Source organism: Triturus cristatus, chromosome 5_1, assembly GCF_964204655.1.
Source record: "Triturus cristatus chromosome 5_1, aTriCri1.1, whole genome shotgun sequence".
NCBI lineage: Eukaryota > Metazoa > Chordata > Amphibia > Caudata > Salamandridae > Triturus > Triturus cristatus.
Window position 1 is genome coordinate 639,546,004 of NC_140587.1, and position 25,104 is coordinate 639,571,107.

Sequence of the window (25,104 nt, forward strand, 5' to 3'; positions counted from 1 at the left end):
TGGCAGCCGGAAAATATTCACCGTGCGGGATGACGTCGGTGCGAATCGTAATTCCTGGTTCGTGAATGGCAGGCTGCGAGCGTCCCAAAGTCAGGTCGGCGCTTTCCCGGATCGCATTTGTAGGTTTATTTTGTTCGGTCGGGGTTTTTTACGATTCGTACGGAAATGGTGTTCCCGTGCGAATCGTAATTCCATGTTTGTAAATTTTGACGACCGGGTACGCGTCGGACGGAGAATACGCTCCGACCGACGGTTCGTACCCGGTTTTTACCGGATCGTAATTGGCACCAATGTTATTTAAATGTTAATATTTACTATAAATATTTTGTGAGGGATTCAGTTAATTTCACAGCATTATATGATGATAAATAGGGTATGGTTTTTTGAAAGAATTTAAATTATTTCATTCAATCCTCAGAAGAACAAGATGTAACCCCCTCTATGACAAAAATAACGATAAATATTGAAAATACTGTAAAAAAATATAATGTCAAAATACTTTGGCCCTTTCTGCAGGGGTATGCACAAAGGTACACAATATATCTGTAAAAATATCTAATTTAAGAAATAATTAATTTATGTCTGTTAGAAAAGGTAGACGGACCGGGAGGGCCGGCCGGGGTCAGGGGGAGAGGTCTCCGGGGAGAGCCGTCTCCAGCGATCGTACAGACAAGTAACTTCCCCCCCCACAGACAGAGATCACACACGGATAAGGTTCAGTGTTCTTTATAGGTACTTAGTTATGATACGGTAGAATGGTACAAGGAGGTCTGGACGCAGGGATCCCCTCGATTAGAGTCTCGTAAGGTAGGGAAGGGGGTAGCGGGTCAGTCTATTTACCAATCAGGTAGTTCAGATGAGATGATGACGAGCTCACAATCCTCGAGCTTGGTGTTTAGGCAGTACGGTCCGCGGCAGCGCCAGCAGGTCCCGGTAAGGATGGTTGATACAACGGGCCGCGGCAGCGCCAGCAGGTCCCCGGAAGATGTATGGTCCGCGGCAGCGCCAGCAGGTCCCGGTGAGGATGGTCGTTACAACGGGCCGCGGCAGCGCCAGCAGGTCCCCGGAAGATGGTCGTTACAACGGGCCGCGGCAGCGCCAGCAGGTCCCAGGAAGATGGTCGTTACAACGGGCCGCGGCAGCGCCAGCAGGTCCCAGGAAGATGAAGGTTGCAGAAGGCCGCGGCAGCGCCAGCAGGCAGGACGATGGTTCACAAGAGCGGGCTACGGCAGCGCCAGTAGACCGTCAGGGTTGAGTTCACTCGGTGTCTCTCGACTCCAGGATACAACTGCCTTCCTGCTCCGGAGCTGCCTTAGTTATAGGGCTGGTGCCCTTTGATGTCCGGACCCTCGCACTTGGAGGTCGGAGGGTCCGGGATGAAGGTGTCCAGACACCCAGCAGGGGGTGGAGCCAGCGCCTGGGGGCTGCTGGAGGCGATCGGCACCTGGCGGGGGAAGAGCTCTTGACGCTTCGTTCTCCCATTGACCTGCCAAGTGGTCCGCTCACCTCCTGGGTGGATGGTGGTGCCGGGATGTCGGGCCGGCCAGGCCCGGGGTTAGGGTTGAGGTGAGGCCACGCGGCCGCGTGGTGCAGGGCCCAAGATGGCGGCTTGACCCGGCCGGGGAAGCCGGTGGGGCTGGGCCCCGTGATGAGTAGGGGTCCGAGGGCAGAGGGTCCGTCGGGAGACGGAGTACAGGTGCTTGTCACGGGGGTATGCCTGGTGGGCCGGAGCTCGGGCCCTGTCGTGCGGGGGGGAAGCAAGCCCTCTGTGTGGCCTGTCCAACATGCGTCCCCCCCAGCTGAAGGCGGGGAGAGTCACCCATCTCCTTGGGGACTCTCTTCGTCGAGGCGGAAAAAGCGGGACAGGCCATCCGCGTTGGCGTGGTCTTGGCCTGGCCGGTGCTCCACAGTGAAGTCCATTCCCTGCAGGGAAATGGACCAGCGCAAGAGTTTTGGGTTCTCCCCCCGCATCTGCATCAGCCATTGCAGGGGTCGATGGTCGGTTTGTACCCGGAAGTGGGTACCGAAGAGATAGGGTCGGAGCTTTTTGAGGGCCCACACTACTGCAAAGGCCTCCCTCTCAATTGTGCTCCAACGCTGTTCTCGGGCCAGGAGACGTCGACTGATGAAGGCCACCGGCTGGTCATGACCTTCGGAGTTCAGCTGAGAGAGGACGGCCCCGATGCCGTGGTCGGAGGCGTCGGTCTGCACCACAAATTCCCGACTGTAATCGGGGGCCTGGAGCACCGGGGCGGTGCACAGGGCGGCCTTCAGCTCCTCGAAGGCCGCTTGACAATCAGGAGTCCAGTGGACCCGCTTCGGTTGATTCTTGGATGTGAGTCCCGTGAGGGGCCCCACGATGCTGCCGTAGTCCTTTACGAACCGCCGGTAGTATCCGGTGAGCCCCAAGAAGGCTCGGACCTCGGTCTGGGTGACGGGGGGCTGCCAGGACTGGATGGCAGCAATCTTAAGTTGTAGTGGGGCCACCAGCCCGCTTCCCACTTGGTGCCCAAGGTAGGTCACCGACCCTTGGCCAATTTGGCACTTGCCGGCTTTAATGGTGAGGCCGGCCCGCTGGAGGGCTTGGAGGACCTCTTGGAGGTGACGGAGGTGGTCGGACCAGTGGCGGCTGTATACAGCGATATCGTCCAGGTAGGCAGCGCTGAATTCTTCGAGCCCTGCCAAGACCTGGTTCACAAGACGTTGGAATGTGGCGGGGGCATTCTTCATGCCAAAGGGCATGACCTTAAATTGATAGTGGCCATCGGGGGTGGAGAAGGCTGACCGCTCCTGAGCCCTGGGTGTGAGGCCGATCTGCCAGTAGCCCGCCGTTAGGTCGAAGATACTAAGGTAGCGGGCGGCCCCCAGCCGGTCGATCAGCTCGTCTGCTTGGGGGATGGGATGAGCGTCGGTCCGGGTGACCGCGTTCAAGCCCCGGTAGTCGACGCAGAATCTCAGTTCAGGGGCGGTGCCGGGGGCAGCGGCCTTGGGAACTAATACAACCGGACTGGCCCAGGGACTGTCCGAGGGCTCGATGACCCCGATCGTGAGCATCTTGGCCACTTCCTCCTGTATGCAGGCCCGTACCCGATCTGGTACGCGGTAGGCCCGGTGCCGGACCGGGGGACTGTCCCCGGTGTCTACGTCGTGCAAACACCAAGGAGTGACTCCGGGGGTGAGGGAGAACAGGGCAGCGAACTGCAGCAGGAGGTCCTGGCAGTCCTGGCGTTGCTCCGAAGTGAGGGCGTCGGAGAGCCGGACCCCATCCACGGAGCCGTCCTTCTCCTGAGTCTTCAAGAGATCCGGGAGGGGCTCGGAGTCTTCTTCTGTACCACTGTCGGTCGCCATCAGGAGGCTTAGTTCGGAGCGCACAAAGTGTGGTTTGAGCCGGTTGGTGTGGAGGACCCGCAGGGGGTTCCGGGTGGTCCCCATGTCGATGAGGTAAGTGACGGGGCTTTTACGCTCGACCACTTTGAAGGGCCCCGTCCACTTGTCTTGCAGGGCACATGGTTCGGTGGGGGACATCACCCATACTTGCTGCCCACGCTCGAATTCAACGGAGGAGGCATTGTGATCATACCACCTCTTCATGTCCTCCTGACTGGCCTCGAGGTTCGCCTTGGCCATCTCCCTGAAGCGCCGGGTCTGGTTTCGTAGGGCCAGGATGTATTTGAAGACGTCGGGAGGGGTCGTTAAGGGGGCCATCTCCCAACCTTCCTTGACTAGGCTGAGGGGCCCTCGCACAGGGTGCCCGTACAGGAGTTCGAAAGGGCTAAAGCCGAGGGACTTCTGGGGGACTTCTCGGTAGGCGAAGAGGAGGCACGGGAGCAGCACATCCCACTGGCGACGGAGAGGCTCTTCCAATCCCCCAATCATCCCCTTGAGAGTGCGGTTAAAACGCTCCACTAGTCCGTTCCCTTGGGGGTGATAGGGGGTCGTGAATCTGTAGGTGACCCCGCATTGTTGCCAGAGGGACTTCATGTATTTAGATATGAAATTCGTACCTCGGTTGCTGACGACTTCTCGGGGGAAGCCTACCCTGGAGAAGATCCCCATCAGGGCCCGGCCAACCACCGGAGCTGTCACTGTCCGTAGGGGCACCGCCTCGGGGTAGCGGGTGGCATGGTCCACTAGTACCAAGATGAACCTGTGTCCTTGTGCCGTGCGGGGGTCCAGAGGCCCCACAATGTCTATCCCCACCCTCTCGAACGGGGTGGTGACCACAGGGAAGGGTTGCAGAGGGGCCTTCAGCTTCCGACCACTCTTCCCGCTGGCTTGGCACGTGGGGCAAGATCGGCAGTGGTTCAGGACGTCATTCCTCATTTTCGGCCAGAAAAAGTGGGTCACCAGGCGACTGTATGTTTTGTCCTGGCCCAGGTGTCCAGCCAGGGGGACATCGTGGGCCAGGTTGAGCAGAAAGTCTCGGAAGCGGAGCGGTACCACCAGAACTCGACCGGCCCCCAGCTCGGCGATTCTTTGCTCGCTGTAGAGCAGGTCGTTGTCCCAGTAGACCCAGTGGGTTCCGGGGGTGTCCCCTGCGTTTTGGGTATCGGCTTGTTGGCGGAGTCCCTCGAGGGAGGGACAGGTCTTTTGTTCCTGGCGGAACTGTTCTTGGGTGGGCCCCCCCTCTTGACGCCACTGAGCCAGATCCGGAAGGTCCTGGTGTTGTGCGTCTACTTCGATAGTCGGGTCCGGGAGATCGGACTCGCCGTTGCCCTCGACGGGGGCAACCGGGGGCGGAGGTGCTGGCCATTCGGTTTCTTCTGATCGGGGGGTGGCCCGGGCGGCCATGGATCGGGTGGTTATGCAGGCCCAGTCCGGGAGGCCCAGCATCCCCAAGTGCTCTCTTCTCTCGACGGTGGCCCACGGGGAACTCTCGAGGTCATTCCCCAGGAGGCAGTCCACGGGGGCATCGTCCCGGACCGTCACCTTCAGTAGGCCGGAGACCCCTCCCCATTCAAACGGGACGCAGGCCATTTTACACATACTCTCAGAGTTATCTGCCGAGCGGACGGGGCAGAGAATGTTCGGCAGGATCTGCTCGGGCTTCACCAGATGACAGCGGACGGCCGTCACGCTGGCGCCGGTGTCCCGCAAGGCCTCGGCTCTCTGTCCATTAATGGTCACCCACTGACCGTATTTTCGGGTGTTGGCGGGTAGGGGAGCCCGCGGAACCATGTCTCTTCCCCCTAGGCATGCCAGGACCATGGCGGCCGGTTCCCACCCTTGCTGGGCCGGCTCGTACTCTTCGGGTCCCTCCGATGATTGCTCTTCCCCTGGCGGGGCTTGGGTGTTTGATTTAGCGGGCAGTTCGGGTCATTGGCGTAGTGGCCTAGTCGCTGGCACCGGTGGCACGTGACGTTGGCTCGGTACCCAGGCCGCAACGGGGGGTTGCCCCGGCCGGCCGGAGGCGGGGTGCTGGCCACGGGTGTTGTTGGTAGGGCGTCTCTCCCTCGCCCCTGGCCCCCTCCTCCTCCCCGAGGACGGTGCTGGCCTTGGTTGCCTCTGTTCTGATCGTGGGGCCCTCTCCGGCCCACTCGGGTGCTTTCCCACCGGTCAGCTTCGGCGGCGAGCTGCCGGGGGTCGGTCAGCTTACTGTCGAGTAGGTGCTGCCGGAGCTCGACGAAACAGTTGTTTGACAGGTGCTCCCACACCATAAGGTTGAAGAGTTGTTCGTAAGTGGCGACCTGACTTCCCTTGATCCACCCTTCGAATGCCCGGCTGAAATAGTTCACGTATTCTACCCAAGTTGTACCTGGGATCCTGGTGCAATCTCTGAACCTCTGGCGGTACATCTCGGGCGTGAGGCCGTAGCGGGTGAGGAGGGCAGCCTTCATGTGGTCGTAGGACGACATCTGGTGATCGGGGAGCTGCAGCAGGGCATCGCGACCCTCGTTGATAAACCTCCCCCAAAGTCCGGCTCCCCAATCACTCCGGTCGATTCGGTGGGAGGTCATTGCGATCTCATAGGCTTTAAACCACTGTTGTATGTCGTCTTCTCGGACATATTCGCGGACAACATCCTTGGGGATGTGAACTTTTTTCTCACTTGGCCCCGGGGTGTGTGGTCGCTCAGGCACCCCCAGTTCCTTATTCTGTTTGCGCAGTTCTATTTCCGCTAGTCGGCGCTCGTGCTCGAGCGTTATTTTTTTCTCTTCCAGCTCTCTTTGTCTCTGCTTTTCTTCTCGTTCCTCTCGAAGCCGCATCTGCTCGAGGTTAAGTTTCTGTTCAGCCAACTTGAGTTCCCCATCCATCTTGAGTCGTGCCATCTCCAACTCGTGTAATCTGACTCTGTCTCTTTCTCGGATCTCCTCTTGCGGGAGGCCCGTTCCCCGCTCCTCGGGAGCCGTGGCGTTCTCTGGTGTGATGCTGGTTTGGTCTGGTGTGACGCTGCTTTGGTCGGAGGGTCCTGTGACCCCCGTTTCTGTCCATGACTCCAGAGCGCGCTTTAGATCATCCTTGGTACTCAGGCCGGTGGTAGCAATGCCAAGTTCCATGCAAAATTGTCTCAGTTCGCGGTGGCTGTATTCTTCTAATTTCTCCATTTGGAATTTCTCGGTGGAGCTGCTCTCTTTGGTCGACATCGTGTTTTTGTCGTGGGGTGAGCTACTCTCTGTACGATTACGCGTTGATTCGGATCCCGCCGCTGCCACCAATGTTAGAAAAGGTAGACGGACCGGGAGGGCCGGCCGGGGTCAGGGGGAGAGGTCTCCGGGGAGAGCCGTCTCCAGCGATCGTACAGACAAGTAACTTCCCCCCCCACAGACAGAGATCACACACGGATAAGGTTCAGTGTTCTTTATAGGTACTTAGTTATGATACGGTAGAATGGTACAAGGAGGTCTGGACGCAGGGGTCCCCTCGATTAGAGTCTCGTAAGGTAGGGAAGGGGGTAGCGGGTCAGTCTATTTACCAATCAGGTAGTTCAGATGAGATGATGACGAGCTCACAATCCTCGAGCTTGGTGTTTAGGCAGTACGGTCCGCGGCAGCGCCAGCAGGTCCCGGTAAGGATGGTTGATACAACGGGCCGCGGCAGCGCCAGCAGGTCCCCGGAAGATGTACGGTCCGCGGCAGCGCCAGCAGGTCCCGGTGAGGATGGTCGTTACAACGGGCCGCGGCAGCGCCAGCAGGTCCCCGGAAGATGGTCGTTACAACGGGCCGCGGCAGCGCCAGCAGGTCCCAGGAAGATGAAGGTTGCAGAAGGCCGCGGCAGCGCCAGCAGGCAGGACGATGGTTCACAAGAGCGGGCTACGGCAGCGCCAGTAGACCGTCAGGGTTGAGTTCACTCGGTGTCTCTCGACTCCAGGATACAACTGCCTTCCTGCTCCGGAGCTGCCTTAGTTATAGGGCTGGTGCCCTTTGATGTCCGGACCCTCGCACTTGGAGGTCGGAGGGTCCGGGATGAAGGTGTCCAGACACCCAGCAGGGGGTGGAGCCAGCGCCTGGGGGCTGCTGGAGGCGATCGGCACCTGGCGGGGGAAGAGCTCTTGACGCTTCGTTCTCCCATTGACCTGCCAAGTGGTCCGCTCACCTCCTGGGTGGATGGTGGTGCCGGGATGTCGGGCCGGCCAGGCCCGGGGTTAGGGTCGAGGTGAGGCCACGCGGCCGCGTGGTGCAGGGCCCAAGATGGCGGCTTGACCCGGCCGGGGAAGCCGGTGGGGCTGGGCCCCGTGATGAGTAGGGGTCCGAGGGCAGAGGGTCCGTCGGGAGACGGAGTACAGGTGCTTGTCACGGGGGTATGCCTGGTGGGCCGGAGCTCGGGCCCTGTCGTGCGGGGGGGAAGCAAGCCCTCTGTGTGGCCTGTCCAACAATGTCAAATACGGATTACCTGCCTCTTAATAAACACGGAGAATGCCCAATTGGTTGGTGAAAGTTCTTCACATCTAAGTTCAACTTGTATGAATAAAAATGTACATAAAATTATAATTCATGTTACTCAGGAAACAGGTGATGATAACCTTTGTCCTGAAACTAAAATGATAATTACAAAGCAGATGATTCAGATTTCTGGATTGTTCCTAAGTAAAAGAATTACAAAACAAATTCCTCTCCTCAAATTGACACTTTTAATTTGCAGGTTTTGCTGCATTCAGAGGGTCCACCAATGTTTCAACCCAAATAGATTCACCATCCCAATTCTATACAATGTTACATTCTGATCACGTGGGAGTAAATTTAACAAGCAGGTTATGTTTAGCTTTGGACAAACAAACCAGAGCTAAACTAAAGTCAGAACGTCCTAAGTATTCTTAATCTTATTAACCTTCTAATATCATTTCAACTCCTTCTATCAACCTGAATATGCTGACATTTGTTTTGAAGTTTTGAAAGGATCCAAGAAAGGGTGTTGATAAAGCTTGGTCTAATTGTCAAGACAAGGCTTTGCAGTTCAGGCTGGACTGTTCCCATGAGGCACAGGGTCAAGACTGATTTGCATAAAGCTGGGTCTGAACTGAGGTGGCGAAGTGAGTTAAAGAACAATGATGGATTCATTCCAGATCTGTGACTGGGGGTTAGTGTCTATAAAGTTTCAGCTCTCTGTCCATATTCTCCTAGTGTTTGCTTTGCTTGCCCTATGTTGGCAGGTATACCCAGACGTAGGTCCCTTGCTCACTTTGCCACTGGATTCAAGCTAGCCTGGCTCATGAGGGGTGTTACCCCAAAATCAGTCCCAGGATGCTTGTTTCCGGTTCAGAGAAGACCTGGCTTGGCAGTTCGGGCTGGACTGTTCCCATGAGGCACAGGGTCAAGTCTGATTTGCATATAGCTGGGTCTGAACTCAGGTGGCGAAGTGAGCTAAAGAACGATGATGGATTCAACACAGATCTGTGACTGGGTGTGACTGTCTGAAAAGTTTCAGCGCTCCATCCATAATCCCCTTGTGTTTGCTTTGTTTGCCCTATGCTGGCATGATATGCCCAAACGCGGGTTCCTTGCTCACTTTGACACTGAATTCAAGCTAGCCTGGCTGATGAGGGCTGTTACCCCAAAATCGGTCCCAGGATGCTTGTTTCCAGTTCTGGCTTGGCAGTTCCGGCTGGACTGCTCCCATGAGGCACAGGGTCAAGACTGAATTGCATATAGCTGATTCTGAACTGAGGTGGCGAAGTGAGCTAAAGAACAATGATGGATTCAACCCAGATCTGTGACTGGGGATGAGTGGCTGAAAAGTTTCAGCGCTCTGTCCATAATCTCCTTCTGTTAGCTTTTTTCGCCCTATGTTGGCATGGTATGCTCAGATGTGGGTCCCTTGCTCACTTTGCCACTGGATTCAAGTTAGCTTGGCTGATGAGGGGTGTTACCCCAAAACCGGTCCCAGGATGCTTGTTTCCGGTTCAGGGAAGACCTGGCTTGGCAGTTCAGGGGTGACTGTTCCAATGAGGTACAGGGTCAAGACTGATTTGCATATAGCTGGGTCTGAACTTAGGTGGCGAAGTGAGCTAAAGAACGATGATGTATTCAACCCAGATCTTTAACTGGGGGTGAGTGTCTGAAAAGTTTCAGCGCTCCATCCATAATCTCCTTGTGTTTGCTTTGTTCGCCCTATGTTGGCAGGGTATGCCCAGACGTGGGTCCCTTGCTCACTTTGCCACTGGATTTGAGCTAGCCTGGCTGATGAGGGCTGTTACCCCGAAACCGGTCCCAGGATGCTTGTTTCCAGTTCAGGGAAGACCTGGCTTGGCAGTTCAGGGGTGACTGTTCCAATGAGGTACAGGGTCAAGACTGATTTGCATATTGCTGGGTCTGAACTGAGGCGGCGAAGTGAGCTAAAGAACGATGAGTGATAAAACCCAGATCTGTGACTAGGGGTGAGTGTCTGAAAAGTTTCAGTGGTCTGTCCATTATCTCCTAGTGTTCGCTTTGTTAGAGAAAATGCTAGACATGGTGAGCCCTATCACTCTTAGCCTGGATCTGGCTGAGTCCGCTAGGTTGAAGAATTCAATAATAGATACTGATGAACTCTCCATGTGGACCCAGAAGGCCATTTGTTTATTATAGAATGTTAACTCTGGTATGATGCACAAAAGGAGAAAAGGACTCCTTCTGAAGCTGTACCCTAAGTTAGCAAATTTAGCCTCTGTAGATGGGGAGTTAAAGCAAATGGTTTACTGTATGAAGATTCCTTTATAAAGGAACTGAGCAAGAATGTTACTGATTTTGCATCTGTGGACAAAGCCCAGAAATCTCTAAATAAGTTCTTAGGGCAAAGGGCTTTTGCCAAGGCTAGCAGAGAAAGGTGCCACTTTGTTGTCCACTTCTACAGAAACCAGATCTCCTGAGGCTCCCCTTACTGTGGTTCTCAAGACTCCAGACCCCAATTTTACCCTCAAAGGGGAAGAGGCTTCTTCAGTCAGGGTTTGAAAGTGCACGGAGGTGCAAACCCAATGGATCAGTGTTGGACCCGGCCTCGTAGCATGGCTCTACTTGTCCCCGCACCACCTAACCTGGTACCTGCAGCCCCGAGCCCCCGGCCTAGCCGATCCTTTCCACCAGAACACACGCACCCGACCCGGACATCCTCGTCCATGGCCTCTCTCCCTTCGGCCACCCCGGGCCCGCGTGCCCACTTCATGCACCAAGATGGCCGCCCGGCCCCAGCGCGACCCGGGCCTAGCGGCGCCACTCCGGCTGGAGGACACCACGCTTGCCAGGGGATGAGAGAGGGAGGGGCAGTTCTATCGCACCTCTGAACTCCCCTGGGACGATGAGTTTCGATCAGCCCTCCGGCCTCCCTGAGAGCTGGCTCCATGCCTGCTGGGTGTCTGGGACTCCTCCCGACCCGGCCCTGAGAGGATCAAAAGACAATGGCAGGAAATCCCGACAAGCGACCCCCAGGTGACAAGACCCCTGCCTGCACAGACTCAGGACATCAAAGAGGGGTCGACCTATAACAAGGGGTGCTCTGAGACTGTCCGGCAGATTCGACGCTGGAACAACGAGAGCCTGCTGACACGGTCGCGGCTCCTGGAACTTAGAACCACCTGAGCTCTGCTGAGTGACTCGCGGCTCCCTGAAGATCGTAAGACCTCCGAACTGTACCTGAGCCCTGCTGAGTGACTCGCGGCTCCCTGAAGATCGTAAGACCTCCGAACTTGTACCTGAGCCCTGCTGAGTGACTCGCGGCTCCCCGAAGATCGTAAGACCTCCGAACTTGTACTTGAGCCCTGCTGAGTGACTCGTGGCTCCCTGAAGATCGTAAGACCTCCGAACTGTACCTGGGCCCGCTGAGTGACTCGCGGCTTCCACCGACTCCACTTGTCCCGCCGGACCACAACAACAACAAGCCTACCCCCCAGCTCGAGGATTGTGAGCTGTGCGCCGGGTACGTCCTCGCCTTGAACCTTTTACCAGAGACTGTCCCGCTACCCCCTATCCCTTCCGAGACTCATTGAGCCCGCGCTCTCCTTGTACATATTTGCAGTGCTAACCTGTTTGATAAAGAGTGATTCCTAAGAACGCACGGTGTGGTGTTTCTGTGTCGTGTGGTGCCAGAAGTACGATCCTCGATACGGGATTCCTCCTCCTGAGGAGTCTCCCGCCAGTGCCCGGCTACGATACTTTGAGGGTGGGTCTCAGGGTAGCCAGGACCCCCTTTCCGGGCTCCTCTGAGGTCGCCGTCTAACATTGGTGGCAAGCGACGGGATTCGGGCCCATCACCTAGAGATCGTACCGTGAACGACGGACGCACTACCGACAAAGATGGCAGAAGGAAACGTCATGATCCCCGCAGAAACCAACGCCAACAGGGTGTTCCAGGTGGAACAACTAGAAGAATACGCGCACAAAGAACTAAAGCAATTCTGCAAAGAACTTAAAATCGCTACCACCGGTCTCAACACCAAAGAAGATTTGCAGAAAGCACTGAAAGCTTGGGTGGATGCCGGGGCCTCCCGCCCGGAAGGCACGGGGGAGCGCCCCGACGAAGCCGAACCCCCCCAAGGCGAAAGCAGCAGCAATCAGGTGCGAGGCATCGTACCAGACGGGGGCCTATCCCCGGAAGAACTCGCGGACAGAGAGAGAAGCCGCAATCACGAACTCGAGTTAGCCAAACTCAAAATCGAAGGCGAATTAAAGTTAGCGGAAAAAAAGCTAGCAGTAGAGCAAATGCGCGTGCAAGGCGAGCTAGAAGAGAAGAAGCTCCAACGGGAACACGAAGGAAGGAAGCTCCAATTAGAGCACGAACGCAGCTTGAAGGAAATCGAGCTCAAGGCCAGAAGCGAGGAAGGGAGGCCCCCGGGAAACCGAGAGGCGGCCTCCCCAGCGAAGCAGAAGGTCCACATCCCCAAGGACGTGGTCAAAGAATATTATAAAAACGATGACATTCAACAATGGTTCAGGGCCTACGAGGTCGCCATGACCTCCCATCGGGTCCCGCAGAAGGACTGGGGGGCGGGGTTGTGGGGACGGTTTCTGAGCGAAGGAAGAGACACCCTGCTCGACCTACCCATCTCTCTGCAGACCTCCTACAGCCACATGAAAGAGGCTCTACTCACAAGGTACGGTCTCACCCCCGAGATGTACCGTCAGCGATTCCGGGACTGCAGGAAAATCCCGGGCACCACCTGGGTGGAATATGTAAACTTTTTCAGTCGGGCCTTCGATGGGTGGATCAAGGGCAGCAAAGTCACCACCCTTGAGGAACTCACCAACCTCATGTTGTGGGAACACCTGGCTGCGAACTGCTTTGTGGAACTACGCCAGCATCTGCTTGACAGCAAACTCACCGATCCCAGGAAGCTGGCGGTGGAAGCAGACTGCTGGACCAACACCCGGGTCCCCCGGGGCATGGTAGGAGAATACCCCCGAGCCAGTCAGGGACCACCCCGCCAGAGAGGAGGAGGGAACCAGGGAGGGCAGCGAGAGTCCCAGCCTAGCCCCCCGAAGACCCAACCTCCACCTTTTCCAGCGCCCCCCCCCCACCAGTAACCGGACCCCCCGGGAGACGGGGACACCGGGTAACCGTCACTTGCTTTCGTTGCCAGAAGCCCGGGCACTATGCCAATGACCCAGAGTGCCCCATGGCCACCCAAATCACCCCGGCAAGACAGATAGCCAACATAGCTCTGGGGGAGGAGGTTGAGGAAACCGGGGAGTGGGAACCCGCAGCTATGGCCCTAGTATCCCTGGGAGATAGAGAGATGGTCCCTGGTAGCCTCCTGCCCTCCAACACGAAGAAATACGGGCAGCTCGTCAAGATCAATGGCCACCAAATAGAGACCCTGCGGGACACCGGGGCCAGCATCACCGGTGTCCTCAGGCACTTAGTCCCCGAGGAGCAGATCCTCCCCAACGTCTTTTGCCCGGTAATTTCCGCAGATAATAGAGAGAGTATGTGTCAGGTAGCCCTGGTGCCGTTTGAGTGGGGTGGAGTGACAGGTAAACTGAGGGTTGCCGTAAGAACCTCCCAGCCGGTCGACTGCCTCTTAGGGAACGACCTGGAGAGTTCTCCCTGGAAGCACGTCGAGCGCAAGGCCCACCTAGGAATGATGGGGCTCCCCGAGTGGGTGTGCGCCACCACCCGATCTATGTCAGCTCGACTTCCCCCCCTGGGAGAAGTCGAAGACGCCCCGACCGAAGAAGTCAGAACAGTAACCCCCGAGGGTCCTCCCGTCCCCCCATCGGAAGGGCCAGTCGCCAGCGACGAACCCTCACCGTCCGACACCGCCCCGGTCCCCGAGTTAGGCGATCTACCCGAATTGGCCCAATGGCGCCACGAGGGCGGGCCCACCCGGGAGGAATTTTGCCGGGAGCAAGCCACTTGTCCTTCCCTGGTCGGACTGCGGCGCCAGGCCGAGGGCCAAGCCGCAGGCGACCAAACTGGAACGCACCGAATTTATTGGGAAAATAACATTTTGTACAGTGAGCAGAAGTCGGTGGAGCTGGGATCCGGACGGGTACTGGTGGTACCCCTCCGCTTCCGAGACTTCCTCCTGGGCTTAGCCCACGACGTCCCCCTCGCCAGCCACCTGGGTCAAGACAAGACCTACAGCCGTCTCGTGACCCATTTTTACTGGCCTAGAATGAGAGCAGCTGTCGAAGCCCACTGCAAGGCCTGTCCCACGTGCCAAGCTAGTGGGAAGAGTGGGGGGAAGCGCAAGGCTCCCCTCCAACCCTTCCCGGTCGTCAGTACCCCCTTCGAACGAGTCGGGATCGACATCGTGGGGCCCCTGGACCCCCCCACCTCCCAAGGTCACCGTTTCATCCTGGTCCTAGTGGATCACGCCACCCGATACCCTGAGGCTATCCCCCTACGCACCGTCACGGCCCCCGTGGTGGGCCGGGCCCTGATGGGGATCTTTTCCCAGGTGGGTTTTCCCCGCGAGGTCGTGAGCGATCGCGGCACTAATTTTATCTCGAAGTACATGACGTCCCTGTGGCAACAATGTGGAGTGTCCTATAAGTTCACCACCCCGTACCATCCCCAAGGGAACGGCCTAGTAGAGAGGTTTAACAGGACTCTGAAAGGGATGATCACCGGCCTAGAAGAGCCCCTCCGGCGTAAGTGGGACGTCCTGCTCCCCTGCCTCTTGTTCGCTTACCGAGAAGTCCCCCAGAAGTCCCTAGGGTTCAGCCCGTTTGAGTTGCTCTATGGACACCCCGTCCGAGGTCCCCTCAGTTTGGTTAAAGAAGGGTGGGAGGCGGCACCCCAGACCACCCCACGAGATGTGTTCCAATATGTTCTGACCCTCCGGAACCAGACCAGGAAGTTCCGAGCACTGGCCGAGGCCAACCTAGAGGCAAGCCAAGAAGAGATGAAGCGCTGGTACGACCAGAATGCCACTCTGGTCGAGTTCCAGCCGGGCCAACAAGTATGGGTCATGGCCCCCGTGAAGCCAGGCGCCCTCCAGGACAGGTGGACCGGGCCCTACAAAGTGATTGAGCGGAAGAGTCAAGTCACATACTTGGTGGACGTCCAGTCGCCTCGGGATCCCCTTCGGGTCCTTCACGTGAACCGCCTCAAGCCTCACTTCGTGCGGACAGAACTGAGCCTCCTGCTGGCCACCGATGACGGGGCCGAAGATGAGTCCGATCCCCTCCCGGACCTCCTGTGTGTCAAGGAGCAGGATGGCTCCGTGGAAGGAGTGAACCTCTCCCCAGCTCTCACTGCCCAGCAACAAGAGGACTGCCGCCAGCTCCTAGGACAATTTGCCGACCTCTTCTCCCTGATCCCCCGAGTCACCTACTGGTGTGTCCATGACGTGGACACCGGGGACAGCCCGCCGGTGCGACACCGAGCATACCGGGTCCCTGACCGGGTCCGGTCCTGCATTCAAGCTGAAGTCTCGAAGATGTTGACCATGGGGGTAATCGAGCCATCTGACAGTCCCTGGGCCAGCCCCGTGGTCCTGGTCCCGAAGGCAGCGGCCCCCGGTGTCGCCCCCGAGCTCCGATTCTGTGTGGACTACCGGGGGCTCAATGACGTCACCCGAGCCGATGCCCACCCCATTCCACGGGCCGACGAGCTCATTGACCGACTTGGGGCAGCACATTCGACCTCACCTGCGGATACTGGCAGATGGCGCTCACCGAGGGAGCCAAGGAGCGGTCCGCCTTCTCCACCCCAGATGGGCATTACCGCTTCCGCGTAATGCCCTTCGGAATGAAAAATGCCCCGGCCACCTTCCAGCGACTGGTGAATAGAGTCCTGGCCGGGCTGGAACAGTTCAGCGCGGCCTATCTAGACGACATCGCCGTTTTCAGTTCCGAATGGAGTGAGCACCTCCAGCACCTCCGGAGGGTGCTAACTGCCCTGCGCCAGGCAGGTCTCACAGTGAAAGCCAGCAAGTGCCAAATTGGGCAAGGATCAGTAGTCTACCTGGGGCACCAGGTCGGGAGTGGCCAGGTCGCCCCTCTACAGCCGAAGATCGACGCCATCTTGGCCTGGGAACCCCCCACCACCCAAACGGAGGTCCGAGCCTTTCTGGGCCTCACTGGCTACTACCGAAGATTCATCCGGGGGTATGGCAGTCTTGTCGGCCCCCTCACAGAACTCACATCCAAAAAACAGCCAAAGAAGGTGCAGTGGACGACTGCCTGCCAGGAGGCGTTCGATGCCCTAAAGGAGGCCATGTGTACTGCCCCCGTCCTCCAGGCTCCCGACTACTCCAAGGAGTTTGTAGTCCAAACCGATGCCTCCGAGCATGGCATTGGGGCCGTCCTGTCCCAGGTGAATGACCAAGGCCTAGACCAGCCCATCGCCTTCCTCAGCCGGCGGCTGTTGCCCAGAGAACAGAGATGGAGCACCATTGAGCGCGAAGCCTTTGCCGTGGTCTGGGCGCTCAAGAAACTACGCCCCTACCTGTTCGGCACCCATTTCAAAGTCCAAACAGACCATCGGCCCTTGCGATGGCTCATGCAGATGCGAGGAGAAAACCCCAAGCTACTGCGGTGGTCAATCTCCCTCCAGGGGATGGATTTCACCGTAGAACATCGCCCTGGTACGGACCACGCCAACGCTGACGGCCTCTCCCGGTTCTTCCGCCTCAGCGAAGAGAACCCCCCAAGATGATGGGCAGTTCTCTCCGGCTTTCAGCTGGGGGGGACGCGTGTTGGACCCGGCCTCGTAGCATGGCTCTACTTGTCCCCGCACCACCTAACCTGGTACCTGCAGCCCCGAGCCCCCAGCCTAGCCGATCCTTTCCACCAGAACACACGCACCCGACCCGGACATCCTCGTCCATGGCCTCTCTCCCTTCGGCCACCCCGGGCCCGCGTGCCCACTTCATGCACCAAGATGGCCGCCCGGCCCCAACGCGACCCGGGCCTAGCGGCGCCACTCCGGCTGGAGGACACCACGCTTGCCAGGGGATGAGAGAGGGAGGGGCAGTTCTATCGCACCTCTGAACTCCCCTGCGACGATGAGTTTTGATCGGCCCTCCGGCCTCCCTGAGAGCTGGCTCCACGCCTGCTGGGTGTCTGGGACTCCTCCCGACCCGGCCCTGAGAGGATCAAAAGACAATGGCAGGAAACCCCGACAAGCGACCCCCAGGTGACAAGACCCCTGCCTGCACAGACTCCGGACATCAAAGAGGGGTCGACCTATAACAAGGGGTGCTCTGAGACTGTCCGGCAGATTCGACGCTGGAACAACGAGAGCCTGCTGACGCGGTCGCGGCTCCTGGAACTTAGAACCACCTGAACCCTGCTGAGTGACTCGCGGCTCCCTGAAGATCGTAAGACCTCCGAACTGTACCTGAGCCCTGCTGAGTGACTCGCGGCTCCCTGAAGATCGTAAGACCTCCGAACTTGTACCTGAGCCCTGCTGAGTGACTCGCGGCTCCCCGAAGATCGTAAGACCTCCGAACTTGTACTTGAGCCCTGCTGAGTGACTCGCGGCTCCCTGAAGATCGTAAGACCTCCGAACTGTACCTGGGCCCGCTGAGTGACTCGCGGCTTCCACCGACTCCACTGGTCCCGCCGGACCCCAACAACAACAAGCCTACCCCCCAGCTCGAGGATTGTGAGCTGTGCGCCGGGTACGTCCTCGCCTTGAACCTTTTACCAGAGACTGTCCCGCTACCCCCTATCCCTTCCGAGACTCATTGAGCCCGCGCTCTCCTTGTACATATTTGCAGTGCTAACCTGTTTGATAAAGAGTGATTCCTAAGAACGCACGGTGTGGTGTTTCTGTGTCGTGTGGTGCCAGAAGTACGATCCTCGATACGGGATTCCTCCTCCTGAGGAGTCTCCCGCCAGTGCCCGGCTACGATACTTTGAGGGTGGGTCTCAGGGTAGCCAGGACCCCCTTTCCGGGCTCCTCTGAGGTCGCCGTCTAACAATCAGTCAAAGTTTTGGGCTTCTTATTGTAAGGGGTCATTTTAAACATTTTCTCAAGAAATAACAGTCCATAACAGCAGGCCATTGGGTACTGGACATAGTTCATGGCTCTTCTGTAGAAATTTTAAACAACTCTTTTTCAGACTTATCTTCCTTTACATTTAAAGTTTTCCAAAACAATCAACTCTCTGCTAACCGAAGAAATCAAAAACCTTCTACAAAAACAGGTGATTCATGAAACTTTTTTAAATCCAACATGGTTTTCTTTTTTCCCTTGACTTTATGCATTTAAAGTCAGCAACAAAACAGTAGCAGAGACAGGCTGACAATCAATATCACTGCAGGAATAAAAGAGTGGCATTTCAAGATAGCACACTTCCAATGTAAGACATGAACAGAAATAGGCCTGTGATATACAACCTGACCATAGTAAACGGTATAAGAACAAGTACGCAATCCTTCTATTCAGGATTAGAGCGTCCCATAGGGTATCAGGCGGTCAGAGGAACTATGTGGAATGATCCTGAACAATCTCTAGTCATGGAGCTCCACTGTAGCTCTTGGCCCACAGTAGAGTCTCCAGCTGCAGGCAGCAATTGCTCAGAGTCACAACCACCACAGCTTGGACATCAGAGAGGTCCAATGTCTCACTAGTGGTCAGGTAAGCAACCAGTGGCAACCATATATCCTGAGGTCCTGATGTGGAAGGCATAAGGTCCGAGTACGCATCTAACTGTTCACAACAGTACATAGCATCCATTAACTAGTGCCGGTCATCACCCCCAGTGCAAAGCAAGCTGCCTCTTAGCAAGGGCAAGGAGCATGGCCATGAGCCATCATATGCCCTTCGGGACCTACTACACATACCCCAACATAGCCACTAACAGGGTTTTATCAAGTTGACAGGCAACATTGGTGTACACAGTGCCTAGCACAGAATCTCAGAAGGTCACCATGCCAGGTGTAGGTGGTCTGCATCTAGCACCCCACAGTGTGATACAGTGTGTGAACAAACCTTTTTATTTTTTTTAATTTGCATTTGTAAAAATACAAACTTCAATAAAATCAAACAACAGTACATTGCTCATCAGACACCCTGTGGGTGGTATAAAGGTATCGACATTATGATCGCATCACACACATATGCAAATCCAACATCAATGCATTGTATTATACAGACGGTCACATTCCTGCGTCGACTAGTGCTCGCTCTTCTCAATAGCTAGTGCAATTATCCTACATCACGGTACAACAGTAGTGCTACCATTTGCCAGTGGTCACATTAGGGGTCATCGGTACTCACTGTGTTTAACCAGTTAACAAACGGGTCCCAGATGTCACGGGGGCGGGACCTTGCTGGCATTAATTCCCAGAAGCTCTCCAATCCAACTGAGTCTTACATTGAGTGACACTGATGATCAAACCCTTCGTTGTCGGCGGGGGAACCGTCCTCCATTGGAGGGCCACCTGGCACTTGGCCATGAGTAGCAGCATAGCCGTTAATTTCCTCTTTTTGGGTGGGACCTCAGTAATGGCGCCCAGCAGCCCCACCAACGGCGTGTAGGGTAGCTCCTGGCCAATTATGTTGTGTATAAGATGTAATGTGTGCAGCCAGAAGTTGGCTACCGGGTGGCACTACCATGCTAGCTGTAAGAATGTTGCCTGTGCAGCTCCACATCCCCAGCAGCAGTCATCAGGCCGCAATCCCATTCGGTGTAGCTGCACCGGGGTTCAGTAGAGATGGTTGGATGTACTTGAAGTGAATTAGTATAAGACGATAGTTAGGGGATGGCCTTTCCAGCTGACCGCAAATGAGCTTCCACTGATCATCTGTGATGTCCACCCCCATGTCTGCCGCCCATGCCGCTCGGGCCCCCAGGGTAGTGATTGGGTAGTCTTGCTGCGTAATATTGTAAAGACGGGTGATTAACTTGCGGCCGTGGTCAATCGCAAGGACGTTCTCGAGTGCTGGTAATGTGGGGGGGGATTCGGAAACATGTCAAATCTGCTTCTGCAAGAGGCGCGCAGTTGGTAGTAGAGCAACATGTCCGCAGCCGAAGTGGCTGCTGGATCGCACATTTGCTGTAACGTTAGAAAGGTGTCTGCTGGAAAGAGGTCCTTGCCCACCCCTAACTGATGCTCCTCCACCTGCTCCTGTGCCCTGCGGTCACTTAGTGGGGGTATCTGTGGATTGCTGGCCAGTTGCATAGAGGGGGCATACAGCACCTTTAGTTTCTCCCGCTTGCGCAGTGCCGTCCATGCCCATCGCCTCAACAGTATCCTCCTCATGCGTGGTCTCTTGTATGGCTGATACACGGCGGTATCAAGCGGTACCGGTGCTGCTCTATCCAGTTCAATGCCACATGCGGCTGAAAGGGTGTAGGGTGTACCCAGTAATGTAGGAACTGCGCCTGCACGCTGTAGGCATAAAGGACAAAATCAGGAGCTGCAAGTTCCCCTTGGGTCTGGGGTAACGTAAGTACCTCCCAGGATATTCTAGGTTGTCGCCCCGCCCACACCAGTTCAATCATGAGGGATCACAGTGTTTTAAAGAAGTGCGAGGTGAGAGGGATGGGGACATTTACAAAGAGGTACACCAGTTTGGGCAGGATAAGTCTGTGAACAAACTTAAAGTGAATCAGGTGCAGTATATAGTTGGGGTACAGGATACTTGTCAGCGCACAAAAATAAATCCACTGCATCTCTGTTCATTTCATCCCCAAATCCCACTACCAGAGAGCCCGAGCCCTCGAGATATAAAGCGGCGCCTTCTTCTGCATCCTGGTAATGAGTTGCCTTGAAGAGATAGCAGCACACCAAAAAAAATCCCAAGGCAGCTTTGGAAACACCTCTCATCCAGTGGTACGGAGTTCTATGTATCAAAAAGACTTCTACCGGGGTGCTACTTGGGTTAGATTGTATGTCTTGAATTGTGAAAAAGTGGCCCCCAGGGAACAGTCACCCCATTGTTGTCATCTGTAGTCATTTAAATCTGTTGCATACCCCAGGATCCAGCGTAAGTGGCAAAGCAGAATTGCGTATAGTGGACATTGAGCTGGCATAAAGGACAGGCAAGGACACTCACCATCTGAGACAATGCCACACCCAGACCATACAGTAGACAGACTTCACCTCAGCCCTGGGCCTCCTCGGTGGGAGACATATTGCAGCTGTCAGTGGACAGGGTGCTGCATTATATAATTCAACAACCATGTGGGGCTGGAAAAATCCAACAGGTTTTCTAAGTGCTATATTTCTAGTTCAAAGTAAAAACAAGAAAATTAGACCTGTGAATTTTACCTGAGGAATTTCAATCAGTTTGTCGTCTACCATCATTTTAAGATGGAGACTCTAATTCTTCTCAGAGGCTCATTGTTGCAAAATGATTGGATGGTCAGTTTAGATTTACATGATGCATATTTAACCTTCCAGATACATTCACTATTCAGCAAGTATCTTCAGGTTCATGGAAGGGAAATATGTATCAATGTTCTGCCCTTCGGTTTGCTTTATCTTCAGCGCCCTTGTATTTTACACGGGTAAAGAAGCCATTGGTTGCTCATCTCAGATCTCCAGGCATCCTCTTGATCATTAATTTGCACAACATTCTTTTGATAGCTCAAAATCTTTACATTCTACACTCTCGGATTCAGTCAACATGTTCTCTTCCACAAGATCTAGGGTTCATTATCAACAAAGAACAAGCATTCTTCTAAGTATTTAGTTATGCAGCACAATATCCTTGGTGCAACCACATCAACTATTCCGTGGCTAAACACTTATAAGGTCCCAAAGGCAAAACTTATTGGCTATGCCAATGCTTGGAGTGGTTGTGTGTGTGGTTGTGTGTGTGTGTGTGGTTGTGTGTGTGTGTGGTTGTATGTGTTTGTGGGTATGTGTGGTTGTGTGTGTGTGGTTGTGTGTGTGTGGTTGAGTGTGTGTGGTTGTGTGTGTGTGGTTGTGTGTTTGTGGTTGTGTGTGTGGTTGTGTGTGTGGGTGTGGTGGGTGTGGGTGCGGTTGTGGGTATGGGTGCAGTTGTGGGTGTGGTTGCAGGTGTGGTTGTGGGTGTGTGTGTGGATGTGTGGCTGGGTGTGGTTGTGTGTGTGGTTGTGTGTGGTTGTGGTTGTGGTTGTGTTTGGTTGTGTGTGTGTGGTTGTGTGTTTGGTTGTGTGTGGTTGTGTTTGTGTGTGTGTTTGTGTGTGTGGTTGTGGCTGTATGTGGGTGTAGTTGTGGGTGCAGGTGTGGGTGTGTGTGTGGATGTGTGGTTGGGTGTGGTTGTGTGTGTGGTTGTGGTTGGGAGTGGTTGTGTGTGTGGTTGTGGTTGTGTGTGTGGTTGTGTGTGTGTTTGTGTGTGTGTGTGTGTGGTTGTGTGTGTGGTTGTGGTTGTGTGTGTGGTTGTATGTGTGTGGTTGTCTGTGTGTGGTTGTGTGTGTGGTGTGTGTGGTTGTGTGTGTGTGTGGTTGTGTGTGTATGTGTTTGGTTGTATGTGTGTGTGGTTGTGTGTTTGGTTGTGTGTGGTTGTGTGTGTGTGTGGTTTTGGCTGTATGTGGGTGTGGTTGTGGGTGCAGGTATGGTTGTGGGGGTGTGTGTGGATGTGTGGTTAGGTGTGGTTGTGTGTGTGGGTGTCTGTGGTTGTGTGTGTGTGTGGTTGTGTGTGTGGTTGTGGTTGTGTATGTGTGTATGTGGTTGTCTGTGTGTGGTTGTGTGTGTGGTGTGTGTGGTTGTGTGTGTGTGTGGTTGTGGTTGTGTTTGGTTGTGTGTGTATGTGTGTGGTTGTGTGTGTGGTTGTGTGTGGGGTTGTGTGTGGTTGTGTGTGTGGTTGTGTGTGTGGTTCTGTGTGTGGTTGTGGTTGTGTGTGGTTGTGTATGTGGTTATGTGTGTGTGTGTGGTTGTGTGTGTGTTTGGTCATGTGTGTGTGGTGTGTGTGGTTGTATGTGTGGTTGTGTGTGTGGTTGTGGTTGTGTGTGGTTGTGCATGTGGCTGTATGTGGTTGTGTGTGTGTGGTTGTGTGTGGTTGTGTGGTTGTGGTTGTGTGTGTGTGGTTGTGTGTATGTGTGTGTGTGTGATTGTGTGTATTGTGTGTGTGGTTGGGTGTGTGTATGGTTGTGTGTATGGTTGTGGTTGTGTGTGGTTGTGTGTGTGTGTGTGGTTGTGTGTGGTTGTATGTGTGCTTGTGTGTGCTTGTGTGTGTGGTTGTGGTTGTGTGTGGGTGCGGTTGTGGGTACGGGTGTGGGTGTGTGTGTGGTTGTGTGGTTGGGTGTGTTTTTATGTGTGGTTGTGTGTGGTTGTGGTTGTGTGTGGTTGTGTGTGTGTGGTTGTGTGTGTGTGTTTGATTGTGTGTGTAGTTGTGTGTGTGTGGTTGTGTGTGTGGCTGTGCTTGTGTGTGTGGTTGTGTGTGTGGTTGTGTGTGTGTGGTTGTATGTGTGGTTGTGTGTGTGGTTGTGTGTGTGGTTGTGTGTGTGGTTGTGTGTGGTTGTATGTGTGTGGTTGTGTGTGTGTGGTTGTGTGCGGTCGTGTGTGTGTGGTTGTGTGTGTGGTTGTGTGTGTGTGTGGTTGTGGTTGTGTGTGTTTTGTGTGTGTGGTTGGGTGTGTGGTTGTGTGTGTGGTTTTGTGAGGTTGTGTGTTGGTGTGTGGTTGTGTGTATGGTTGTAGTTGTGTATGGTTGTGTGTGAGCTTGTGTGTGTGCTTGTGTGTGGTTGTGCGTGTGGTTGTGTGTGTGGTTGTATGTGTGGTTGTGTGTGGTTGTGTGTGTGGTTGTGTGTGTGTGGTTGTGTGTGTGCTTGTGTGTGTGTGGTTGTGTGTGTGTGGTTATGGTTGTGTGTGTGTGTGGTTGTGTGTGTGGTTGTGTGTGGTTGTGTGTGTGTGTGGTTGTGTGTATGGTTGTGGTTGTGTGTGGTTGTGTGTGTGCTTGTGTGTGTGCTTGTGTGTGTGGGTATGGATGTGTGTGGTTTTGTGTGTGTGGTTGTGGGTGTGGTTGTGTAGTTGGGTGTGGTTGTGGTTTTGTGTGTGTGTGGTTGTAGTTGCATGGGTGTGGTTGTGTGTGTGGTTGTATAGTTGTGTGTGGTTGTGTGTGTGGTTGGGTGTGGTTGTCTGTGGTTGTGTGTGTGGTTGTATGTGTGGTTGTGTGTGTGGTTGTGTGTGTGTGGTTGTGTGTGTATGTGGTTGTGTGTGTGTGGTTGTGTGTGTGGTTGTGGTTGTGTGTGGTTGTGTGTGTGGTTGTGTGTGTGGTTGTGTGTGTGTAGTTGTGTGTGTGGTTGTGTGTGTGTGGTTGTGTGTGTGTGGTTATGGTTGTGTGTGTGGTTGTGTGTGTGGTTGTGTGTGCGGTTGTGTGTGTGGTTGTGTGTGGTTGTGTGTGTGTGGTTGTGTGTATGGTTGTGGTTGTGTGTGGTTGTGTGTGTGCTTGTGTGTGTGCTTGTGTGTGTGGGTGTGGATGTGTGTGTGTTGGAAAGCGGTTCCCGGGGAGGCTGCGGAGTGCGCTCCCGTCCACCCTGGGGCCCACCTTTCCCAGAATTAGGCCGAGCAAGAGCAGAGAGGCCCTGCCTGGCAGGGTCTCGCACCTAGGATCGCACGCGCTGCGCTTACTCTCTCTTCGGATAGAGGGACACCACACAGTAGGTCGTTTATAAGGTAATAAGTCTTTATCGATAGTTGTCAGGGATCTTTATGATCCGGTAAGCAGGTACCAAAGTAAATGCCACAAGCGGCAGCGATCTTGTGATGAGGGAAAAAGGGGGTAGCGGGACAGTCTTTGAATCAGTGTCTCTGCGAGGTATCCGGCGCACAGCTCTCAATCCTCGAGCTGAGGGGATGTTGCTTCTCTCGGCAATCTCTGCCGGTTCTCTTGGAGGAGCGGGCCGCGAGTCACTCAGCAGGCACCGGAGGGTCTTAGTTCAGGGAGCCGCGACGGCGTCAGCAGGGCTCAGATGGATCAGAGTTCGGGGAGCCGCGACGGCGTCAGCAGGGCTCAGATGGTTTCAGGGTTCGGGGAGCCACGACGGCGTCAGCAGGGCTCGGATGGTTTCAGAGTTCGGGGAGCCGCGACAGCGTCCGCAGGGCTCAGGTGGTTTCAGAGTTCGGATAGCGATCTTCTGTTCGGTGAGCAATCGAGCCGCGACCAGGTCAGCAGGCTCTCGTCAGTCCAGGTCTTCTCTCCTCTCGTCCCTTCAGCACCCCTTGTTATACTTCCCCTCCTCTTTGAAGTCCGGGGTCCTCGCGGAGAGGGGTCTGGTGCCTGGGGGGCGGTGTGTCGGGGTTTCCTGTCGCTCAGCCCCTTGATCTGTTCAGATGTGTCCGGGAGGGACTCCAGACGCCCAGCAGGAGAGGC